Source organism: Mustela erminea, chromosome 14 (genome assembly GCF_009829155.1).
Source record: "Mustela erminea isolate mMusErm1 chromosome 14, mMusErm1.Pri, whole genome shotgun sequence".
Taxonomy (NCBI): domain Eukaryota; kingdom Metazoa; phylum Chordata; class Mammalia; order Carnivora; family Mustelidae; genus Mustela; species Mustela erminea.
In genome coordinates, this window is record NC_045627.1 from 291,181 (window position 1) to 303,433 (window position 12,253).

Below are 12,253 nucleotides of genomic sequence, written 5' to 3' on the forward strand. Positions count from 1 at the left end.
GGAAGTTCCAGAAATTTCTTCCAGAGCTGGAGATGGGTGAGAGGAGGAACAGGGGTTTATCCTTCTCTGCCTGGAGCCGCTGTTCTCTCCCGTACACCACCCAGCCCCCTGCTCTTCCCACCTCCCACAACCCCGCCCAGAAACAGCAATCATCCCGATGACCGCAGCAACGCAGAGAAGGTTCCAGGAAAAGTGGAAATACACAGAGTCTCTAAACTTCCTTTAAGCAAGCTTCTCTAGTATGACAGTAACCACGACCTGCTGCACGTTGTATACGGAGCGCCTCATTTAATTTTCAGACACAGAAATAAAGCCTTGCCAGAGGTATTCCTCCTCCCATTTCATAGACGAAGCCAATAAATGATCTGCGTAAGGGTGGCAGCCAATAAGAAGCAAGCTGGGATGCAGCTCTGGGCCTTAAGTGCCTGACACCAGCCCCTGGCCCCAGGATGGTATCCTCATTAGCCCTCCTCCGGAGCTGTCGCCAGCCTGCCTGGAGGAGCTGATGAGAAGTGGCCCTCTCCCAGCTCCACGCCCGGCCAGTCTTACCTCCTCCTGCCCTGAGGTCTGGGAAGTCTAAGGACCAGAGAAGTGGCTCCAGTGGTTAAGGGCCAGAGGCAGCAAGAAAGGGGAAGCAGGGTCTGCCTGGCCCTCCTCGCCTGACACACTGACTGTCCCACTCTGACCACTTGGCTAAGGTGCACCCTTCCCCCCATCCCAATCTCCGGGCCACCTTCCCGCTCCCGCTCACTCTCCCAACGACCTTCGCCTCTGGCAGCGTGGTAGCACTTTGCTGAGAACCTTGGGCAATCCCAGATCTCGAGTCTGTTTTGTGAAGAACTGGCCTTGCCAGCCAAGGTAGCCAAGCAGGGAGGTGGGCAGCCCTGCCCTGTGCCCTGAATCCTGTCCCAGTCCACAGGTCGGGAGCAGTGCGGAGCCAAGGATCCATGTCCTGGCACGTTCAGAGTCAGTTTCCTACTCATGTCTCATTAACACCCTCTTGCATTTTCACACCTTTTTTTGATCCTTGTGTTTCTGCACAGGCCTCTAATTATTTTGCCTAAATTCCTTTGTTAGAAGTTTTGTGAACATTGTGACAGCCCTATTGTTCTAAGACTGTGTGAATTTCTCAATCTGTGAAAATGCCTTTCTTTCATAGACTGCTACTGCACAGGTAACTTCTCTCCATTTCTTTCTTTTTTGCCCTCAAAATGGCCTTTCTGCCTCTGATTCATCTTCAGTGAGTCCCAGTAAAGCTCCTGGTGGGGCAAGACCCAGGCAAGCTCGATTTTGCAGAGCTAAATCCAGACTCAAAGTTCTCCACCCTCTTCTTAGGCCACCTATCAGGAATGCAGCACAGAGAGTCTGCCCTTGTTTGCTTTTCTTTTTGAACTTGCTAGTATACAAACATAGGCAAAATTGCAGTGTTCAATAACCTAATCTATCCAGTACCTGGCATCGACAATTAGCATGCGTCTTCCACACACTCAGCAACCGCAGCCTATACTCACGTCATGTTGAAGCGAATACCAGATCTCATATCATTGCATGTGCATTTCAGTAATTATAGTGGACCTTCGAACAATGCGGGGGATGGGGTGCTAATCCCCCACAGCTGAAAATCCTCGTATCACTGACTCACTAAAAATTTCACCGCTCATAGCCTGCTATTGACCTGAAGACTTACCAATAGCGTACGTGGTTAATTAACATGTATTTTGTAGATTATATGTATTCTATACTTTTTTTTTTTTTAAGTAGACTACTAGTAGACTAGTAGACTAGTATGCCTAGCATATGACATCAAGACCCAAGCCAAAATCAAGAGTAGGACACCTAACCCGCTGAGCCATCCAGGGACTCCTCTGTACTGTATCCTGACAATAATGTAAGCTAAGCAAAGAAAATGTTATTAAGAACATCAGAAGGAAGATTAAGTACATTCACGGTGCTTTACTGAATTTATGCAAAAAAAATCTGTGTGTAAGGGGACTCGTGCAGTTGAAACCTATGTTGTTCAAGGCCAACTACCTACATCTAAAAGATAAAGACTGTTTCAAAAAACAGACCATCATGGTCACATGATCGCTACGTCTTTAAAAATTTGAAGTGAATCCAGCCACTGCTTACCTTTCTTCAGTTGGCCTATCATTTTTCTGTACCTCATTTACTTGACTTGGGATTCAAAAAAAGATCCGTAACGAGATTGGCTGCTAGGTCTCTGAAGTCTTCGTAATCAGTCCATCCTACCCTCGCTGGTTCCCTTCATTTTCTTTGCACATGGATGTTGCTGGAGAAGGAAGTAGCTCATGTGACTTGTAGAGGTTCCCATGGTCTCCATCTCCTGGCGATTTTCATGGCGTCACTTGACATGCTCCTCTGACCCTTGTTTGTTTAACGCAATAAATAGATCCAGAGGCCCTAGGTCACATTGAAGGTTGATTTTCCTTTTGTAGGTATTTATTTGCAGCAGTACTGTTCGAGTCTTAAGACCCTTGAATGGGGGGGCACCTGGATGGCTCAGTGGGTTAAGCCTCTGCATTAGGCTCAGGTCATGATCTCAGGGTCCTGGGATCGAGCCCCGAATCGGGCTCCCCACTGAGCAGGGAAGCTTCCCCCGCCCACCCCCACTCTGCCTGCCTCTCTGCCTACTTGTTTTCTTTCTCTGTCAAATAAATAAATAAAATCTTTTAAAAACAACAACAAAAAAGACCCTTGAATGGAAAACAATAACCATAGACTCCACTTGCAACTTGCTTCCAGGTGAGGTCCCAGGGAGAAGGAGGTTGGTGGGAAGGGCATTAAAAGATTTAAATTCCGTCTATTTCTGTTGCTGGTTCCTATGACAATCATAATATTTGAGTCAGGGTGGAGTCAATTGCATGAAATATTTTAGCTTTAGCCGACAAAATGGCTTTCGGATGAAAAAGCGCTATATGCCAAGGCAGCAGGAGGCTGGCTAGCTTCATCCGCATGACTGCTGCCCTCTGACGCTAGCAGCGTGCCAGCCGAGAAGCAGGGAACACACGACAACTCAATGTATTTGAACCCGATCCTACACGACAGCGCGGTGCCCCATCAGGAACTGTCAGCATGTGGTTGTAAGTACGCCGTCATAGACAACTGTCCCTTAGAGGAGCGCCATGGAACCTTTACTTAGCCTCAGAAGGATATGGGTTCGAACCCACTTTCTGCCATGTTCTAGTTGAGCAACTGCCTAAAATCCTGATCTCATCAAAAAGATGAAGATCTTATTATTTACCTTTGGGGTTGTTGTGAATGTTAGAGAATGAATATAAAATGGCCCACACATGGCACAAGGCAGATTCTCAGTGGCCACCATCAGATGGGGCAGGAGGTCCTACTAAAGTCACATTCGTTTAGAAAGAACAACTGGGTGGACTACCTATAAGGGATTTGGGAGGGGTTTATTTCTAAAAGTGTTGGAGCCATCTAGACACATGAAGTGGGAAATGGACTCTAAACTCGGGAGAGGAGAATTGTCACATCACTTCAAAAGACTCTAATTTTGTTCATTCAAAATCCTGCTTGAGTGGGGTAAAGTTGGATACTGGGAGAGATGCCAGATGTCAAGGATAGGCCTGGTCAGTGGAGGAACTTTTCTGGTAGTCAACTGCCTTTCCAAGGCTCCAGAACAAAGCGTGCATTGTAGCTGCTGCCCGGTACCCCATACAGGGAGGGGTGCCTGGCCTTGCCTGATTGGCATGCTGTGAGGAGGCGGGAGAGACCCTGGGGGAGGCTTGGATGGCCAGAAACCAGGATTTGATCCATTCATCCTTGTGAAATCTTCCCTCCTGATAGGATTGCCTCAAGTAGAACAAAAGGAAAATTTAGAGCATCTTTGCCAAAACACTCAGAGAGAGGAAAGCTGGAACAAAGTTAATCATTAGTTTCTGCTTGGCTCTCTGGACCAGAGATACCGATGATGGGAACAAGAACCCTTGCGGTCCCCCGCTCAGCCTACATAGAGATAGGAGCGCTTCCCTTGCACACAAGCAACGCATAAACTCTGTCCTGCTGTGCAGAAGCCTTGGCCAGAGACGTGTCTAACTTTCCCTGACTCCCCAACAGCTTCAAGCCCCAGCACTCCCCTACAAAGCCCCTCTTTGAGGGAAGGACAAGCCAGGGAGGGAATCTTCATTGCAAAGATGGTGGGTTAGTCCAGGGAGAGACCAAGGTTCCCTGGAGAGGGGCAGTCACTCTGATCGCTAAAGAAAGGCCACACTACATCGTACTTCAATACTACTGAGGTGGGATTTAGAGACTGCTGGTCTGTTCCCCCAACGGGAAGTTACCCATAACTTATAAGAGGTGCCGCCTGCAGTAGCCCGGCACCAACTTCAGTATTGCAAAGCTTTACTTTTCATTTGGAATCTGCCACTTCCAAGTTACCAGAACATAATCAGTTCCTGGACCCTCCGGAGACCTCGGTGTTCTCGTTGAGGGAGGTGGGGAGGATGGCCCAATGGTGACAGGCTTTGGAGCAGAGGGAGGGGTCTTCTGCTGCCTTGGGCAAAATCTCAGGCCCTCCTAAGTCCACATCCCAGGGGTCTTGTCTGCTATGGAACATGCGAGTGAACACAGACGTCCAGCAGTCACCGCCTCCCGCAGACAGGCCGCCGGGGCCGTCCACGGGCCTTCAGCAGAGAAGGGGACCTGACGAGCTGGGAGTGCGAAGATGACCACAGAGAGAGAGGGGCAGGCGGCTGGGGCCATGCAGGCTTGTCAACACGGCATCCGGGTGGCCCGGTCCTGCAGAAGGACAACCGAGAATCCCTGGTGTGTTTCTTCAAAGGGCAGAGTGTGCACGCCGGGCCAGTGGCTTCCCTTGTATCCTGCAGATGGCCCTGGGCTTGGAGGCCACTGCCAGCGGCCACATGTGCCTAAGAAAGGCAAAGCAGGGGGAAAAGAAGCCCCACGGGGCCGACAGGCATGCACTGAAGACTCGCTTCGTCCTGCTGGGACACATGAGAAGGAAGGAGACCCCAAGTCTGTGCCAACATGCCCCAAGCAAGGCACGTAAAAATGAGCCAAGTTGTCAGGTCTGAGTGCTCTCTGCTCCCCTCTCAGCCCTGCTCACTACGGTTTGTCCCCCCGGGACTCTGGAGAAAGACCTTGAGTTGGGCTTCTTTCCGTGACTAATTCCCTGCCACCGGGAGCAATGATAGACACATCATTTCTCACCAATTGACTGTTTCTTTGTTGTTTTCTGAAGCCACAGCAGCTCAGAGAATCCTCTGGACGCCCCATCTCCCCTTCATCTGGAAATAATAGCTTGTCCCCCCTTCTCTGTAAGAAAAGTGATTCTTAAAATCTCTCCTTTGATGTGAGCATGTTAGCCCAGAATAAACGCGCCTTCCCCTGGGCCGGCCTTCGAACCTGAGTTTCCAGCGCTCTGAAATGGCGATTAGCTCCTTAGCCTGTGGGATGCTTGTTTATTTGCACAGAAATAGCCCATTCTGTGCAATCTCAACACCGTCTCTAGGAAATGGCCAGCCCACTTTTATTTTTAAACTTCAAAGTTTGTCTTGGAGATAAAGTTCTATTTCCCCGTGAGAGTCTCAGGGTTCGGCATGGGTGTGAAGGGCTCCCACAGCTCTCAGACAATTACTCGCCATCTTCAAGGCTCTGGCCACCAGCACACACACTGGATCGTCCGATGACCTTGTCTTTGTGCTTCTAGGGACAAGCTGCTTCCTTCCACAGGCTACATATCAGCCATGATTCATTTCACCATTCTGTTTGCTTTTTTGTACTTTCTGGTCTAGTTGAGTTTAATTGCAATAATACTTAAAGGGAACCGAAAGAAAAAAATCCAGTGAAAAATGATTTTAGAACTAGAACAAATAAGTTGGTACGAATCCCCAAGTGCTCAACATTTGACTAATAGTCTCTTTGACTCATGTGACACACAAAAGATGAAAGGCCAATGAATAAGACAGGTTCTTTAAAGATGGAAACAGAAAGGTCCTCTGCAAAGCTTGTTTGGGCTGGAGGAAAGCTGCCTATGGTGGGTCTGCGCTAGTGTGGTCTGAGATTTCCCCAGGACCATCGTCCCTTGCCATCCCCTTCCTCCCCATCACACGTGAACATGGAGCAGGACAGAGGCCCTCACTTGTCAAAATGGGGAGCCAAACACGCACTGGGGTCCAGCGCCTGTGCTCGGACTTGGGTAGACCTTCAGGCCATGCGGTTCCTCCCACCTCCCACCTCCCACCCCACTTCCCCACCGCTTTTTCTGCCATAGCCCATAGTTCCTGTTTCCAAGTCCACTGGCCTGTCCCCCCAACCCCCACCCCCACCTCCACCCCAGATCCTTCCCTGGCCCCCTTGCAGAGCTGTTTGCCTGAAGGATACTCTTCTCCCTGTGAGTTACTACGTCTCCAGATCCAAACACGCCGGGGGCTCTTCTTCTGGAAGTATGTGCTACATCAGAATGTCTTTCCCACTTGCATGCTGGTGACCTACAGCTGGGTGTATACACACACACACACACACACACACACACACACACACACACACACCCCTGAATCAAAATTTCACAAAGCAACACTTCCTTTTACTACATGCCATGCCTTCGGTTATTTTTCCATTCTCTTCTCTCCACCCTACCCAACCCCCACATTTACAACATGCTGGTGGAAATCCGCTAAACTGATTTCCCAATCCCCTAATGGCTTATGGTCAGCAGTTTGGAAAGCCCTGGCTGAAATGCTAATGAAAGGGCATCCAGGGCGTCCCTCCGCTCAGTGTTCCCACGGACCCTCCTTCTCCCGCCCTTTGCCCCACATCCCACCTGCCACTTGTGATTAAATAACAGTTTAACATCTCTAAACCCCCCTTTCACTCAAGGACTAACTCAATTAGGACTGAGCTAGTGGGAGCCTGAAGCAGATTAAGGGAAAACAAAGGAAGCTTTGGGGTTTACCTTCAGCTTTTATGTTTCTAGGAGCTTTGCCCTCTTCCCATGCTTAGTTCCAGGCATCAAAGAGGAGGGAGCTGGAGGGAAGGAGCGGGGAAGGACGGAGGAGGGACCGAGGGACAGAGGGACAGAGGAGGCAGGGAGACAGAACCCCACACACATACTCCCTCACCTGCTGAGGGCCACCAGTGCCAGAACCGGTCACCCACACCTGGTCCTAGTCCACCTGTCTAACGTGAGCCATGGCTCTCCCGGGGGGACTGTGACAACTTCTTTCTTTCCTCCTTCCCTCCCACCCTTCTCCGCCAGACTATCTATCTAATCAGCAAACGACTGTAGGATTTGTGCTGTGCGTTGGCTCTCCCCACAGAGGAGAGGACCCAGCGGAGGACAGACGGCTCCCTGAAATCTTGGAGCTACCTGGGCTTGGTCAACCATATGGGGACCATGAGGGTAGGGTGTTCAGTGGAGGAGAAAAGAGGGCAGGGGGCTCTCAGGGCTTTTGGTCAGAGGCGATAATCCGCCATCTCACCCCATGTGCTTCTGTGAAATGCCCACAACTGTTGTGGGCACCGGTGGCTGTCCTCTGTTGTGCCATCTCTAGGGAACCCTCCAAGAGTGGACATTCTTAGGAAGATGTTGGTGGTGTAACTCAGAGCAGCAGTGGACACTGCTCCGACGGGACAGTTCCCTCCTCTGGCTGTCGGAGTACCAGCCTAGGCTCCCTCCCAACCTCCCCTAGCAGCTCAGCCAGTGATCTGCCGGGCAAAAAGAGCTGAGTGGCCTTTGGTTCCCTGCCTTGCCTAACACAGCTCCAGGCACACAGCACGTGCTTGGTGAACATTTGCCAGAGCTGCTGAAATGGTCCATTTGGGCCTCTTGCAAATCTGATTCTTTCTAGTCCTAGGACTGTCCGACAGAATTTTCATGGGAGCCACATACGTCATGCTACATTTCCTAGCAGCCACATGAAAGTAAAAAGAAATAGTTGAAATTATTTTTAGCAATACTATATGTTTTATTGAACTCAATTTATCAAAACATTATCATTTCAATATATAATTATTATAATTATTAATAAGATCTATGTAAATTTTTATATAAAAGTATTAATAAAATTTTTACATTCTTTCTTTCTTGTTTTTTGGGGGGTACTGAATCTTCGAGATCTAGTATGTGTTTAAAATGGTAGGGGCGCCTGGGTGGCTCAGATGGTTAAGCGTCTGCCTTTAGCTCAGGTCATGATCTCAAGGTCCTGGGTTTGAGTCCCACATCAGGCTCCCCGCTCAGCAGGAAGCCTACTTCTTTGTCTCCCTCTGCCAGCTGCTCCCCTGCTTGTGCTCTCCCTCTCTCTCTGTGTCAAATAAGTAAATAAAATCTTAAAAAATAAATAAAATGGCACCACATCCCAATTTGGAACTGCCACAGTGGCTGCTGTCCTGGGCAGCAACTCTAGACTCTCCGCAGACCACAGGGTGACCGGGGCAGAGGTTGGGCTCAGTTCGGCAGGAAGGCAGGGAGCAGAGCCATCGTGTCCCCGCCAAAGCAGGCTGTCTCCAGGAACTTTACTATTGCAGCCCCCCAGCCCCTACAGTCCTCACTCACCTCCCCCCAACCCCCAAGCTCTGTCTCTTAGGTGGGGACAGTGGCAGGAGAAGAAATCAGAGGAACTGGGTGAGGACTTGACAGTGGTTGAGCCGTGGTCATGGACCGTTTGGCTGCCCGTGGTGAGGAGCCCATGCTGACCCCACGCTTAGCCTCACCCCACCACCTGCAGAGAGCCAGCCCGGAGCATGCCCCATCGACGCGCACATCTCTGCCGGCCACATTTGACTCAAGGGTGGTGACGGCTGAGTTCAGGGACTGTATCCACGGCGTGGTTTCTGAAGACTTGAAGCCTTCAATCAATTTAGGTTGCCTTTTCTGGGATGGTGAAGACACACCCTGATTGGCACTCCACTGTGAGCTCATTTTATTAGAAATAATCAACCATATAGCACTTTGTGACGAGTTGACGAGTTGACGTGCTTACATTGTTGACTGTTGACATTGTATAACCAGTGTTGTTTAGCCTACTTGGTTATGAGCTGGATCCTGGTTCGGTTCTCCCTGACAAGAATTCATTTCCCTCCTGTGAGTGAGTCAACCTTTACAGAAAGGACACAGGGAGCACAGGGCAATGCCAGCTTGCCCTAGGCTGGACGGCTAAAGTCTCAGTTCCAGAATGCTAGATCTGGGATCGCAGTCCTGGGGTTTTTGATTTTCCCTTGCAAGTTCTAAACTTTGTGCAAATGAAAGATTCTGGGTGCCCTGAAAAAGATAGATTCTTCTGCAGGAGCCAGAAGATGGGCACAGAGCTCAGAGCTCCCCCTCCCTTCTTCTTCCCCGAGCATCTCTGAGGGGCCAGTGCTGGCTTGAAAACCAACGATTCTAAGCAAGCCGCTCATCGTACACATCGGAGAAGCAAGGCCCAGAGCAGTTGTGGGTGACATGGTCACATGCTGCTGTGACCCACCTCAGATTTCAACACCTCTATTTTACTACTATGTTCTTCCAGAAAGCTCTATGGAAGATCTTTACCTACAGACAAGTGATCTCTTAGAAACAAGTTATCGAAGGATGGCTAGGATTCACAGCATCGAGGGCTCTATGGGGGGCCTCGTGCAGTAGGTTTCATATACACTTCCTTTGCCCTTCACAAAGACTTAATAACTGGGCGATTGTCGTCACTTTACAGAAGAGGGCACTGAGGTTTGGCCTTGCCACCCGTACCAGGCCATGAAGACCGCGATAATGGTTGGGTTTGAACTTGGCCTGTTCCAAACCCAAGCGTCCACAGCTCAGATGCTGCCTCCCACACATCCCAGAGCTCTGGGTGTAGAACAGGGGAATGAACTGCATGGTACCTTTTCTCTCTGAAAAGCATCACTAGTAGTAGTCAGCATCCACACCAGCCCACAAAATTCAAAATGCAAACAGTACGTTGCTACCCCTTAGTCCAAACAAGGTCATTCCCCCTGGAGCTCAGGACCTGGGAGTTTCTTGAAGCCTGCACCCCCAGAAGCACCAGCACCGTGGGTTGCCAAGGGCCCTGAGCCCTTGAGGCCCTGAGTCTGTATAGCCTGGCCCTCAGAGAAGATCAGAGAACAGAAAGAGGACCCCAGCTGCTGTGAGACTGGAGGAAGCTTGAAGCTTTAATGCAAACAGGCAAGGAAAGGCCTCGTGGGGCTCTCAGGGCAACTTAGAAATGCATAGGAGGGTTCTAGATAGGAGTGTGCAAGTGAGCAAAGACTCAGGCTGGGGTAGGAAGGCACAATCTAGCCAGCAAGGTTGGGGCAGCTCTCACACTGGACGGGGTCATGGGGAAGAGTGGCCTCTGTGTGTTTGACTCTGTTTGGAGGACTGTGCTTGGCCGGTGAGGAAAGTGCTGTTGAGCTGCTGATCCATGGGCCAAGGTCTGGAGCCAGACCTTGGAGGCAAGCATGACATCCGCTCAGAGAGACTCTCAGGGATGTGTCCACTCCCCAGTCTGCCTTGCGACCTGCTCAGAAGGCCCCTGACCAGCTGCCACCATTGTCCTAGTTGAGCGGAAGAGCATCGGTCAAGGTCAAAGACCACAGAGGGGCAAAGCAGGTCGGACAGTGAATCAGCAAGGAGTGCCCGAGGTCCTAAGTTCCCCAGGAACCTGGCTGGCTTTGCCTTTAACAAAAGCTCAGGACCGGACTGTCACTGTCACTCTAATTCTGGAGACCCACTCCGAGAGCCTGTTTGGACAGGCAGCCTGGGCCAAGACAAACAGGACAGGAGCTCACCGGTCTGAGATTGCAGCTGGGATGTGGTGTCTGAAATGTGGACTTTGGACTGCGGTCTTGCCCAGAAGAAAAAAAAATACGCATGCAATCTTGAAACAAAAGAAAATGTTAACTTGAAACATTTCACTTTATCTTGGAGCTATTCAGATCCAAACATCGCTAAAGGCAAAGCCAGATTTTTAAATGGGCCCTTTGGGAAAGCAGTAAAATGAGGGGATTTCCAGAAATGGACAAGGATGTTAGAGTCTGTAGTACAGGAAAATTGTGAAAAGGAGAAAGGTGACCCACCAGCCCCAGGGCTCGCTATGAACTCTGCTGCACTGCACTAGACCACTTTCCCTTCTCCTTGTTGGGATTCGCTTTCACTTCCATTGCTCTGCTCCCTCCCTCTGTTGTGCTGAGATCTTTGGGGGTGGGGGGTGGGCACCAGGGTGGTAAAAGGGACAGCAAAGCGGCAGCTCCTGGGACAACAGACTCCGAGCAGGGGTTGCTCCTCAGAGCCAGCAGGCAAGGCCCAGGGCACGAGCATCCTGGATCCCTGTGCATTTTAGGGACAATGGGTCATACTCTTACTACATTTACAGATCTTCCCCTTTCTAGGGAGTTAGGTGCCTGAGCCGAGAAATGAGGCCTAGATGGTTCCTGGAGGCCAGACCCCAGAAAGTCTCGAAAGCTACGGGTAGGTTAGAGCCTTATTTTGCAGGTGAAGTTACCTAGTTCTCCACGGATCTGTGGCTGATCCCTGGCAGCCTGTATCCCATGACCGAGACGAGCAACTGCCTAACAGATGTAATTCCCGCTTTGTAAGCCCCACCACGGAGACGCGTGAGGAGCTCTGTCAGCACAGAATGTGGACAGGACTTCCTCCGTGGTTGCTGAAAGGAAAAAGCCCAGATTTGGGGAAATGGAGCATTACGTTTAGTTTGGAAATGTTGAGCAGAAAAGGCCTACAGACTGCAGGTGGGAAAGTGAAGCGGAGAGTGGACATGTGGTTAGCTCGGCCCATCTGGAGCTCGGCTATAGACGTGAGTGGAATTAAAGCGACAGATAGAGACACGATGGCTTAGGAAGGACTGTAGAGATGTGAGTGAGTCTAGAACGGAGCCTTCACGATGGCACGGAAAAGTTGGGTAGAGAAGCATGAATCCCGAAGCGAAACTGAGGAAGCCTCTGGTGTCTGACTCATTCGCTACTGTATTCCCCAGAACCAAGCTCAGGGCACAGAGTGAGTCATCGATAAACAAATATGCATTAAATTCATAAATGTATTATCTTAGCTTTCTTTTCCGAGGAAGAGAAACCAGGCTTGTCTTGATCAGCTCTCGCGGTCTTGGTTTCGTGTATCGTGTTCCAGGATGTTCCCCATGGCCCATTTGGAGGCTGAGTCTGAGGGACAGTGGTTCCCTCAGGCATGCTCCCTTGTGACAAGCACTTTTAGAGCCACTGCCCATAAGACACCCGCCTAAAATCTATCAGCAAGTCATGGCCAAGCCTGAAA